Source organism: Eucalyptus grandis, chromosome 11 (assembly GCF_016545825.1).
Source record: "Eucalyptus grandis isolate ANBG69807.140 chromosome 11, ASM1654582v1, whole genome shotgun sequence".
Classification (NCBI taxonomy): domain Eukaryota; kingdom Viridiplantae; phylum Streptophyta; class Magnoliopsida; order Myrtales; family Myrtaceae; genus Eucalyptus; species Eucalyptus grandis.
The window spans coordinates 33203522-33213947 of NC_052622.1; the positions used below are offsets into that span (position 1 = coordinate 33203522).

The 10426-nt window shown below is 40.2% G+C and overlaps 1 long non-coding RNA gene across 1 annotated transcript; it reads right to left on the reverse strand.

The window, feature by feature from the left end:
• Window positions 1-4938: 4938 nt before the first annotated feature.
• On the reverse strand, window positions 4939-5726 carry LOC108956106. Its single transcript, XR_001982204.2, has 2 exons — window positions 5268-5726; window positions 4939-5069 (listed from the first exon to the last, which is right to left on the reverse strand). It is a non-coding gene; the product is annotated as an uncharacterized LOC108956106 (long non-coding RNA).
• Window positions 5727-10426: the final 4700 nt, after the last annotated feature.

The window sequence follows — 10426 nt, forward strand, 5'->3', positions numbered from 1 at the left end:
AATGTTAAGTTAACAATTGCTGAGTATTATAAAGGACTATCACACCCGAATGACAACCTTTTGCTCAAATACCCTTCTTCTTATCAGAGACTTGTCAAGAAACTCACATATTTAACCATGACTAAACCCAACATATGCTATTCCGTGCAAATTTTCAACTAGTTCATACATAACCTGAAGCAATCCCACATGAATGATTCACTAAAGGTTGTAAAGTACTTAAAGGAATTTCCAAGTTTGGGAATACTACCCTCTCGGGAAAGCAACATGGAGATGACAACGTATAGTGACATACTATGCTACTTGCCCTATGACTAAAAAATATTTCAGTAAATTCTGCTTCAAATTAGGCAACTCATTAGCCTCTTAGAAACAAAGAAATAGTCAACTACTTTTTCATCATTCGTCGAAGCAAAATATCAAGCAATGGGCAAGACTAGCTTGGAGATAGTTTGAATTAGAGGATTACGTCAAGATATTAGCCTATCGGTAAAAGAACCGACCATCATATTCTATGATAATGATGTTACACTTAAACTTGTAGTAAATCTAGTTTTCCATGAAAGACACAACATATAGAAATTGATTGTCATTTGATTAGACACAAAACTCAAGATGGAGTAATCAAAACAAGAGAAATGAGAATGACGGAACAGCCCGTAGACATCTTCAATAAACCCCTATGTGAGAGGCAACATGTGTATATATTAAGCAAGCTGGCATCCTTGATGTGTATAAACCATCAGCTTGAGGGGGAGTGTTAAAGACATTGTTGCCTAGACTGATTGATCTTGATCCAGATACTGATTGTAATTGTTGCCTAATTATTTCCTTTACTTTGCATGTCTCTTTTTCCTTAAATAGTTTGATCGTATGTGCTGTAAAAAGGACTATAATTGTTCAATATTGATATGAGAAAGCGATATACATTTTTCTAATTTTCTGACAATCAATACATCTAAAGATGATAAAAGATGCTATCTCTAAAATTTGGTGTTGTAAGGTCATAAGTTATATGGCTACTAAGGCTACGTTTGTTTGCATTTCTTTTTTCTGTTTTTAAACAACTTTTTTTGTTTTTTTTGTTCCTGGGAACAAAAAGGAACAAAGCGTTTGTATGCGTTTTTGTTCTAAAATTTTTTTTGTTCCCAAAACACATCGGAATGTAAAACAAGAAACAAAAAAAGTCGTTTCTTGTTTCTAGAACAAAATTTAGAAACACTTACTTTTCTTCTTCTTTTTCTTCTCTCTTTTTTCTTCTTCTTTTCCTCTTCTTTTTTCTTTCTATTTTCTTTGGCCGGTCGCCGGCCTCGGCCAGGGCTAACGATTGGCCGTCGAGAGCCGGCGACCTTGCTAGAGCGTCGCCGGCCCCCGGGGAGGCCGACCTCGCGCCGGCCGGGCGAGCTCGATCCCGCCCGGATTCGGCGAGGCCGAGCTCACCCGGCGGCCAGCCGAGGCTCGGCCGGCGGGCCACCGCCAAGTCGGCGTTGCTGGCGGTGGCCCGGCAACGCCGAGCCTCGGGCTGCGGGCGAGTTTGGCCTCGCCGTGGCCGGGCGAGGCCGCCGCCCTTGTCGGCTGGTCGCCGGCCATGGCCGAGGCCGGCGACCGGCCAAAAGAAGAAAAAAAAAGGGAAAATAAATAAGAAAATAAGAAAAATAAGAAAGAAAATAGAAAAAATAAAATAAAAATATTAAAAAATAAAATAAATAAAAAAATTATACAAATTTACCAAACGTGTTTTCGTTCATTTTTTATTCCTGGAACAAGTTTACCAAACACGTTTTTTTGTTCAAAAATTGTTTGTTCAAAAATTGTTTCCTGCAACGAAACATTTTTTTCTATTTCTGTTTTTTGGAACAATTTTTAAATAGAAATGTTACCAAACGCGCCCTAAGCTATCAATTTTAGTTCCTAAGCCATTGGATCTCAATTTGACATGTCTTTCATATGGGAAAGGACTTACTAAAGTCTTTTTTTTTTTTCATCTAGTTAGATAGATATTTTGACAATACAAATATAAGTTTGAACGGGAAATTTTCTATACTTAAAAATGATCCTATCTAAGACCATATGCATCCATGCTCATTATCTCATGACATGTGGTACGTCTAAAAAAATAGATTTAGCAATACCCATTATTTCCTAACATGGTATATATAAAAATAGAGACTTAGGGTGCGTTTGGGAGTAGCTTCTCAAGGTTACTTTGAAGCCCCAAAGATCTTTGGGCTAAGGATGGGGTGTTTGGCAAAGAAATTTCAAAGTCTCTTTGCAAAATGTCAGCCTTCACAAGGCTGAAAGCCCAAGGCAAGTTGGGGGCTGCCTTGGGCTTTCAGCATGCCGAGAATGGTGAGCTGAGGGGCTAAAAAATAAAAAAAAATCTTCCCAAATTATCCTCATTGATTTTTCATTTTTCTAGTTTTGCCCTCACTATTCATCATCTTCTTCTTCTTCTTCCGCGAGCAATCGCCAGCGAAGGGCAGGCAATCGTCGGCAACCATCACCCAGACGATCGTCGTCAGGGGGTGGCGCAACCAATGCCCGGGGTGGCATATTTCGCCGCACCATTTGGGTCGCAACGAGGTTTGGGTCGCCGCGACCCAGATCTGGGGCAACAGGGTCGCGAGAGGACCTTGCCACCCCCGATCTAGGTTGTGCGACCTCGCTGCCCGGATCCGGGTCGCGGCGGCATCGTGCAACCTCCTCGACCTCACCGCCTCGAATCCGAGGGCGGCGAGGTCGCACGACCCCACCGCAACCCAAATCCGGGGCAGCGAGGTCCTCCCATGACCTTGATGCCTTGGATCTAGGTCACGGCGGGGTCGCCGGAGGTCGAGGCGGTGTCACGCGACCTCGCCGCCCAAGATCCGAGGTCGCCGGAGGTCGAGGCAACATCACACAACCTCGCCACCCCAAATTCGGGGTCGCCGGAGGTTACAATGGTGTCATATGACCTCGAGCAGTCTTTGCCGATGGTTTTCGGGGGTCAACAAGGTCGTCGAAGGTCGCCCGACCCCGGGCGGCCTTTGCCAATGGTCTTTGATGTTCACTCGACCCCGAGCAGCCCTCCCCAATCGTCTCCGGGCTACCTAAGTCGGATGTTGGCTACCGGCGACAAATTTCAATCGCCGGCGGCCGCCTACCCTTGCCGGTCAATTTTTTTTATTTTTCTTTTGATAATTTTTTTTATCACAAAAGTCATTTGTAAATGTAATTCCCCGAGGTACTTCACAAAGGGCTTTCAAACTATAATTTATCAAATACAATTTGCATTTTGGAAAACACCTTTAATTCAAAGATCTTTGCATTTTCCTAAAGATTTTCCCCAAAAGCCTTCCCAAACACACCAGCCACAGCTGGTCTATTCTATACATGAAGAATTGTTAGGTGTGCTCGTATTATCTATTAAAATCAATGTGGATCGTCACATTTGTGAAATCCATATAGTCATAAGAAACCAACTTTCTGAAAATGCCCAAAATTCTTTATTCTACTATGGGAAGAACTGGTTTCGCATGTTACTATTTCAAAAATGAAGTATCTTTTAAAAAAATTTCTTGACATGTATATATATATATATATTGTAGAAATACTTAAATGATTCAAAGAATGCTCTAGATAATTGAAAATTAAGAGACGATCACATGATGCGCAACATCATTTTCAAATTCATAAACTTGTAATGTCAAAAAACATGACATGCGTCCGAAATTGTTAGAATAAGAATGATGATTAAGACAGGGTATAAATCTAACTTAACACGAGGCAAAATTTTTCCATAATTTAAATCCAAAGCGATTATTTAAGCAGTCCACAACACGGAACATGAGCGCGAAACTTGGTCATGCCATAACTTTCTCCATTGAACCCCATTTCAAGCATACTTATAGTCAATGGAAAGCCCTTCCAACATATTACAAGAACCCCAATTTAGCCAACCCGAAATCAAGCCGAAAACCAACAAAATATGGCCCCAAAATACTGGTCGCGCACTGTTCATCACGAGCGAGAAACTTCAAAATTTTGTTTTGGGCAAACCGTAAACTCAAATCGAGATCCGTAAAATCCTATAGCACCCTAAACTATCATTTCTATATATACAGCTCAACGACTCAAAAATCGGATTTCGCCGCACGAATTTCACATATTCCCAAATTTAAACCCCAACTTTGAAAACCATTTTGATAAGAAAAACGAAGGCATGAGCATTTACCGAGCGTTGTAAATCAAAATTGAATCGGCTTGGCAAGGCGTCCACAGCAAGAGTCCCCTCTCTTTCCTCCTCTTTCTTCTTTTCCTTCTGCCCGAACGTGCCTCCTCCTTTTCCTCTCTTTTTTTTCTCCCTCTCTCCCGAAAACTCTCAGTCTCTCTCCTTCTTCTTTCTCTTTTTTATTTTTTTTACTGGATCAAAACCCATATTTTACCGTTAGAGACTCTTATCAGCTCTTATCCCATCAAGTGGCCATCTCATATTATAATTCCACACTCAACCTCGAACCGAGTGATTACATTGTCCACTCGAAGCAATCAATATATGCTCTCCCAAAATCCTCTCGTTATGTAGAGCTTTCCTCTACCGAAATGGTAGGTGTAACCCTAATACCCTCCCGTCACCATTTCCGTATCTTGGCCATGGAATCTCAAATTCCAGGAAGTCTCATCTACATTTTCCCTTGCAGTTAGCTTCGTCACTCTTCAAAATTGCTTCGTACAACTGAACGAGCCTCGCTTTCTTCCTTCTTTCCCCATCGACGCTTTCACCACCACTTCTTTGCTTCTGTTTCAATTCTGTTTGTTTTTCATCTCCAAACCTTCCAAGTGTTGTTTGCATGTTCCCTTTTGTCCATGTTCGAGATTACCCAGGAACATTCACACGCCAGTCTCGCTCACCTTTGCTTTAACAGGTTCAACCTGACCTAGATTTCCCTTTCTTTTTTCTCGATTCTGTCTAGCGAACTCATGGACCATGAAGAAGATGAGACTTCTTCCCAACTTGCCGCACTTTGTCAACGTCTGGGAAGATTATGCTCAGCACATGAAATAGAGGGTCTAGAACGACGAGCCATCCCCTGCAAAATTGGACGAATGTAGATTAACTCTCATAGGTAAAATATTTTCTAATCCCTCAATCAATTTCCAGGCTTTTCAAAGCACGTTAAAGAGGGTATGGAGAACATAACAGGTTGACATCTCATAAAGAGAGGATGGTGTCTATGTGGCAAAATTTAAATCGGAGATAGATAAGCAGAGGATTCTAGAGGGCGGACCTTGGCTATTTTCCAGACATCTTGTAGCTTTTAAATCTTGGATTCCAAATACCCCGTTGCATTGCTACGACTTCTCCACTTGCGCCTTTTGGGGGCAAGTTTTTGGCTTGCCATTGGAGTGGTGCACTGAACAAATGATTTCCAAGGCAGTCAAAAATATTGGCACAGTGTTAGAAGTAAAAGCAAAAACTAAAGAAGGTTTTAACATGAGATCGGGTCGCGCAAGAGTAGAAATTAATCTACAGGAACCTTTGCAGACAAGCCGACTTATTAGAATCAATAACAAGACATTATGGTTGGATTTTCGTTATGAGCGGCTTTCACACTTCGTTATTCATGTGGGAAGTCGGGGCATTATGCCATGTCTTGTAAGGACATTCCATTTGACAAAGCGAGACTTGATGGAAAGGAGAAGATGGCTTATGGACAATGGCTCCGTGCGGAAGTTAAGGAGCATAGCCCTTACTGGAGGTGTTGGAGAAATCTTCTTGAAGTGTTTTGAAGTTGACAAAACGTTTCTATCAGTCTAATCTGAAGGCTTGCAGACTCTATTGTTTAAAGTCTGAAGACCTCCGGACAGCCAGACTCAAGACTCAAAGTCTATCCTCATTGATAGTCTCTAATCCGTTGAAGAAAGGTTATCCAGAACTGGATGTTTCGTTAAGGATTTAACCTTATCAACGGAAAAGATCTCGTGGCTGGAGAAGACATAAACGGAGTCCTTTGATTGATCGAAGATTGATTCGATAAATAAAGATCCGGTGATTGCCTAAATATTATTGGAAGGTTCTGCTTATGGAAACCGAGATCCTGATTGTATGGGCGAACATGATTGATGGGTTATCAACACGTTCCTTTAATAGCTTGAACAATCTTCCTAATTGATTCCGTCCAACGGGTAGATTGGAGGAAATCCTTTGGTAAGTGCCAACGGGTATGATGGCATAAAGGAGTATATAAGGAAGACTGTCTTAGTTGTTCAAGGTGTGCGCGATAGAAGAATTCCAAAGTCTGAAGCTCCTTTCTTGTTTAGACAAATCCTTTGAGCGAATACTTGTATACAAAAGAGAGTTTATATCTGTGAGAAACCTTGAGGAGGTGTGGTAGAACATCTACTTTGTGGAATCAAGGCAAGCGTGCTGTAACTTCTCTTTTGATCATAGTGAAATCCAGCCGGTGGGCTGTCGGTGCGGAAGAGTAGATGTAGGCTTGGAATAAGCCGAACCACTATAAATCATGTGTTCAATTTTCTCTTCCTCACTCTCTACCTCAATCGTATTTCATTTTGATAATCAAGAGAGAATTTCCTTTCTATCATATGCTAAGAATCGCTTCCGTATTTCGATAAATTGTTTGTGCACCTATTCACCCCCTCTAGGTGTTTATACTAGCTATCTCAATTGGTATCGAGCCTCGTGTACTTACTTTATTTGAAGTGTTTTACTTCGTAGTAAAAGATCCATGGCTAGTATGCTAGCACCTGGGGCGATGGAAGGGCAAAGCAATACTGCAGACCACCCTACTTTGATGGAAAGGATTACAACATCGGAAGAACAAGATGAAAGCTTTCCTTCGATCAAAGGATCCTCCGGAATGGGACGTTGTAGAAAAAGGAATTACTCCTACCACCGCATCGTCTCGAAAGAGGAAAAGAAACGATGAGACCAGCAGAATGTCTCGGGAAGAAATAATCAAGAGACAAGCACTCGATGCAAAAGCAATTTACTCCTTATATTGTGATTTATCACCAACTGAATATAATAAAATATCTTCTTGTGGTACAAAAAAAGAAGTTTGGGACAGATTGCATATCACCTATGAAGAAACAGTCGAGTGAAGGAAACAAGAATCAACATTCTTCTCGGCCAATACGAAGCCTTGAGAATGAAACCAGGAGAATCTATATCGACATGTTTAGTCGTTTTACGAGATATTGTGAATGGTCTTGAAAATCAAGGTCAACCAACTTCCGATCCCATGAAGGTAAACAAGCTGCTGCGTGGACTCTCCAGGATTGGAATCACATAAAGACTTCGATAAGAGAGACGCAAAGAATTATGCCACTATCCGTCGACAAGCTAATTGGAACTCTTCGGTCTTATGAAGTGGAACGGATCAATGAAGATGAAGATCCAAAATGTAAGAAATCCATTGCATTAAAATCAAATGATGATTCTGATGATACTGATTTCAAGAAGATATGGACGATGAGGAGCTTGCTCTCATGATAAGAAGATTCAGAAAACCGAATAGAAAATGAAGAAGGTTCAACTCAAAGAAACAAAGCTTTCAAAGACAGCAGACCAAGTCCGTTGATGATGAGGAACCAAACAAAGACATAGTCCGCTTTGAATGTAAGAAAAAGGGACACATCGACCTAACTGTCCTCTTCGAAGAAGAAGAAAGGAAAAGCTGAAAAATTTCGAAAAGCTCTCAAAGCCGAAACCCGGAGTAACACGAGTGTGAAGAAAGTGATAATGCCAATCTATGTCCGATGGCACAATCAGACTCGGACTGGATCGACTCGGACGGTGAATTTGAGGTCACGTCAAGAAAAAGGTAAAGTGGTATCTTGATGGTGAATGCTCAAGACACATGAGGAGACTCAAATTGTTTTATAAAGCTTGCTCAAGTAAATGGTGGAAAAGTTTCATTTGGAGGAAACAACAAAGGAAGTATTGTGGGATTTGGAACTCTTTGAAAAAGAGTGAAAATTGGAAATCTCACAATAAGTAATTTTTCCTTAGTGGAAGGACTCAATTACAATCTTCTCAAAGCATTAGTCAACTGTGTGATAATCTTTTGGTTTCAAGATCTTCTTTCAATAAGGAATATGTTCGGAATCGTAAAGACTCTACTCGAGTCTTTCATGGGTCGAAGACATGGAAACATCTATCTTCCGGATGTGAAACCAAATGAATCGCAATGTTTTATCTCAATTCAAGACGAAGCAAGCTTATGGCATAGAAAGCTTGGTCATGTCAACATGAAGCAATTAGCCAAAATCTCATCAAAACAGCTTGTTCGAGGACTACCCAAATTACCTTTATCAAAAGATCGATCCATGCACTCCATGTATTCGGGAAAACAGGTAAGAAATTCATTTAAGCCAATAAATCATGTCTCTACTAATCATATACTACAGTTGCTGCATATGGATCTCTTCGGACCAACCAGAACACAGTATTGGAGGTAAGAAATATTGCCTAGTAATTGTGGACGATTACTCCCGTTTTACTTAGGTATATTTCCTTGCAAGTAAGTCCGAAACCTTCTCGTATTTTGAAAAGTTTGCTAAAAAGGTTCAAAATGAAAAAGGATGTGTTATCTCAAGTATAAGAACAGATCATTGAGGTGAATTTGAAAATCAAGATTTTACAAAATTTTGTGATGAATCGCTTTAATCATGTGTTCTCCTCTCCATATACTCCTCAGCAAAATGGAGTTGTGAAAAAGAACAGATCTCTTCAGAAATGGCTAGAACTCTTTTAATTGAAAGCAAGATTTCTTCACGATTTTGGGCTGAAGCTGTTTCAACAGCATGTTATATCATTAATAGAGTCTTCTTAAGACCTATTTTAGAGAAAACCCCTTACGAATTGTTCAAAGATAAGAAGCCTATTGTTTCATACTTTCATGTATTCGGTTGCAAATGTTTTATATTGAAAAATGCAAAAGATCGAGTTGGTAAGTTTGAAGAAAGATCAGATGAAGGTATCTTCCTTGGATATTCTTCATCAAGCAAAGCCTTCAGAGTCTATAACAAGAAGAGCCAGTCTGTGGAGGAGTCAATGAATGTCAAATTTCAAGACTCAACGCAAGATGAATCAAGTCGACTCATCAAGAAGAGTCCGAACTCGCTCCGGATCTTCCAAAGCTTACAACTCAAGAAGCATCTCGACTGAAAACCAGCATCGGGATGTTCGTGAAGATCCAAACAAAGAAAGAGATCATCATCCGACAAATCAACAAGTAACTGGAAGCATAAGTCCAAGTCATCCCAAAGATCTTATAATCGGCGAAATTAATGAAGGAATTCGCACCAGATCCAAAAGGCGAGAAGAGTCTAGTGCTGTAGCTCTTGTTTCTGAAATTGAACCAAAAAGCATAGAAGAAGCTTTATCTGATGAAAGCTGGATTGAAGCTATGCAAGAAGAGCTCAAACAGTTCAGCATTAATGATGTCTGGGAATTGACATCCAAACCAAAAGGTAAAACTGTTATTGGAGCTAAATGGGTGTTCGAAACAAGATGGATGAGAAAGGAAAAGTCGTACAAAACAAAGCAAGACTCGTGGCCAAGGGATATACGCAAGAAGAAGGAATAGACTATGATGAGACTTACGCTCCAAAGTAGCAAGGTTAGAAGCTATTCGACTATTACTTGCGTTTGCTTGTTATAAGAATTTCAGGTTATTCCAAATGGACGTCAAAAGCGCCTTCCTAAATGGATTTATCCATGAGGAAGTTTATGTGGAACAACCACCGGGGTTTGAAGACCCAAAGAAGCGACTCGTCTTGGACCGAAAAGGCTTTGTATGGTTTAAAGCAAGCACCTCGAGCTTGGTACGACAGATTAAGTAAGTTTTTAATACAAAATGGTTTTGTAAAAGGTAAAGTAGATACGACTTTATTTATCAAAAAGGAGATCAAAAGTTTCTTACTTGTTCAAATATATGTGGATGACATTATTTTTTGATCTTCTAATGAAAATATGTGCAAGAAATTTTCTAAGTCTATGCAGGATGAATTTGAAATGAGTATGATGGGAGAGTTAACATTCTTTCTTGGTCTTTAAATAAAACAATTGAAGGAATGAACTTTTATTTATCAAGAAAAATATGTTAATGATCTTGTCAAAAGATTTGACTGGAAAAGTGCAAAAAGACCGACATACCGATGTCAAGTTCTTTGAAGATAGACAAAGATGAAGAAGGGAAGAAAGTTGATCAAAAGCTGTACAGAGCATCATTGGTTCACTCATTTATCTTACGCCTCTAGACTCGACATCTTGTTGAGTGTTTGCATCGTGCTAGGTTTCAATCGATCCTAGAGAATCCCATCTCGGTGCTGCGAAACGCATCATTAAATACGTTGCTTCATCATCAAGTATCGGTCTTTGGTATCCTAAGAAGGAGACTTCAATCTTCGGGATATTCAG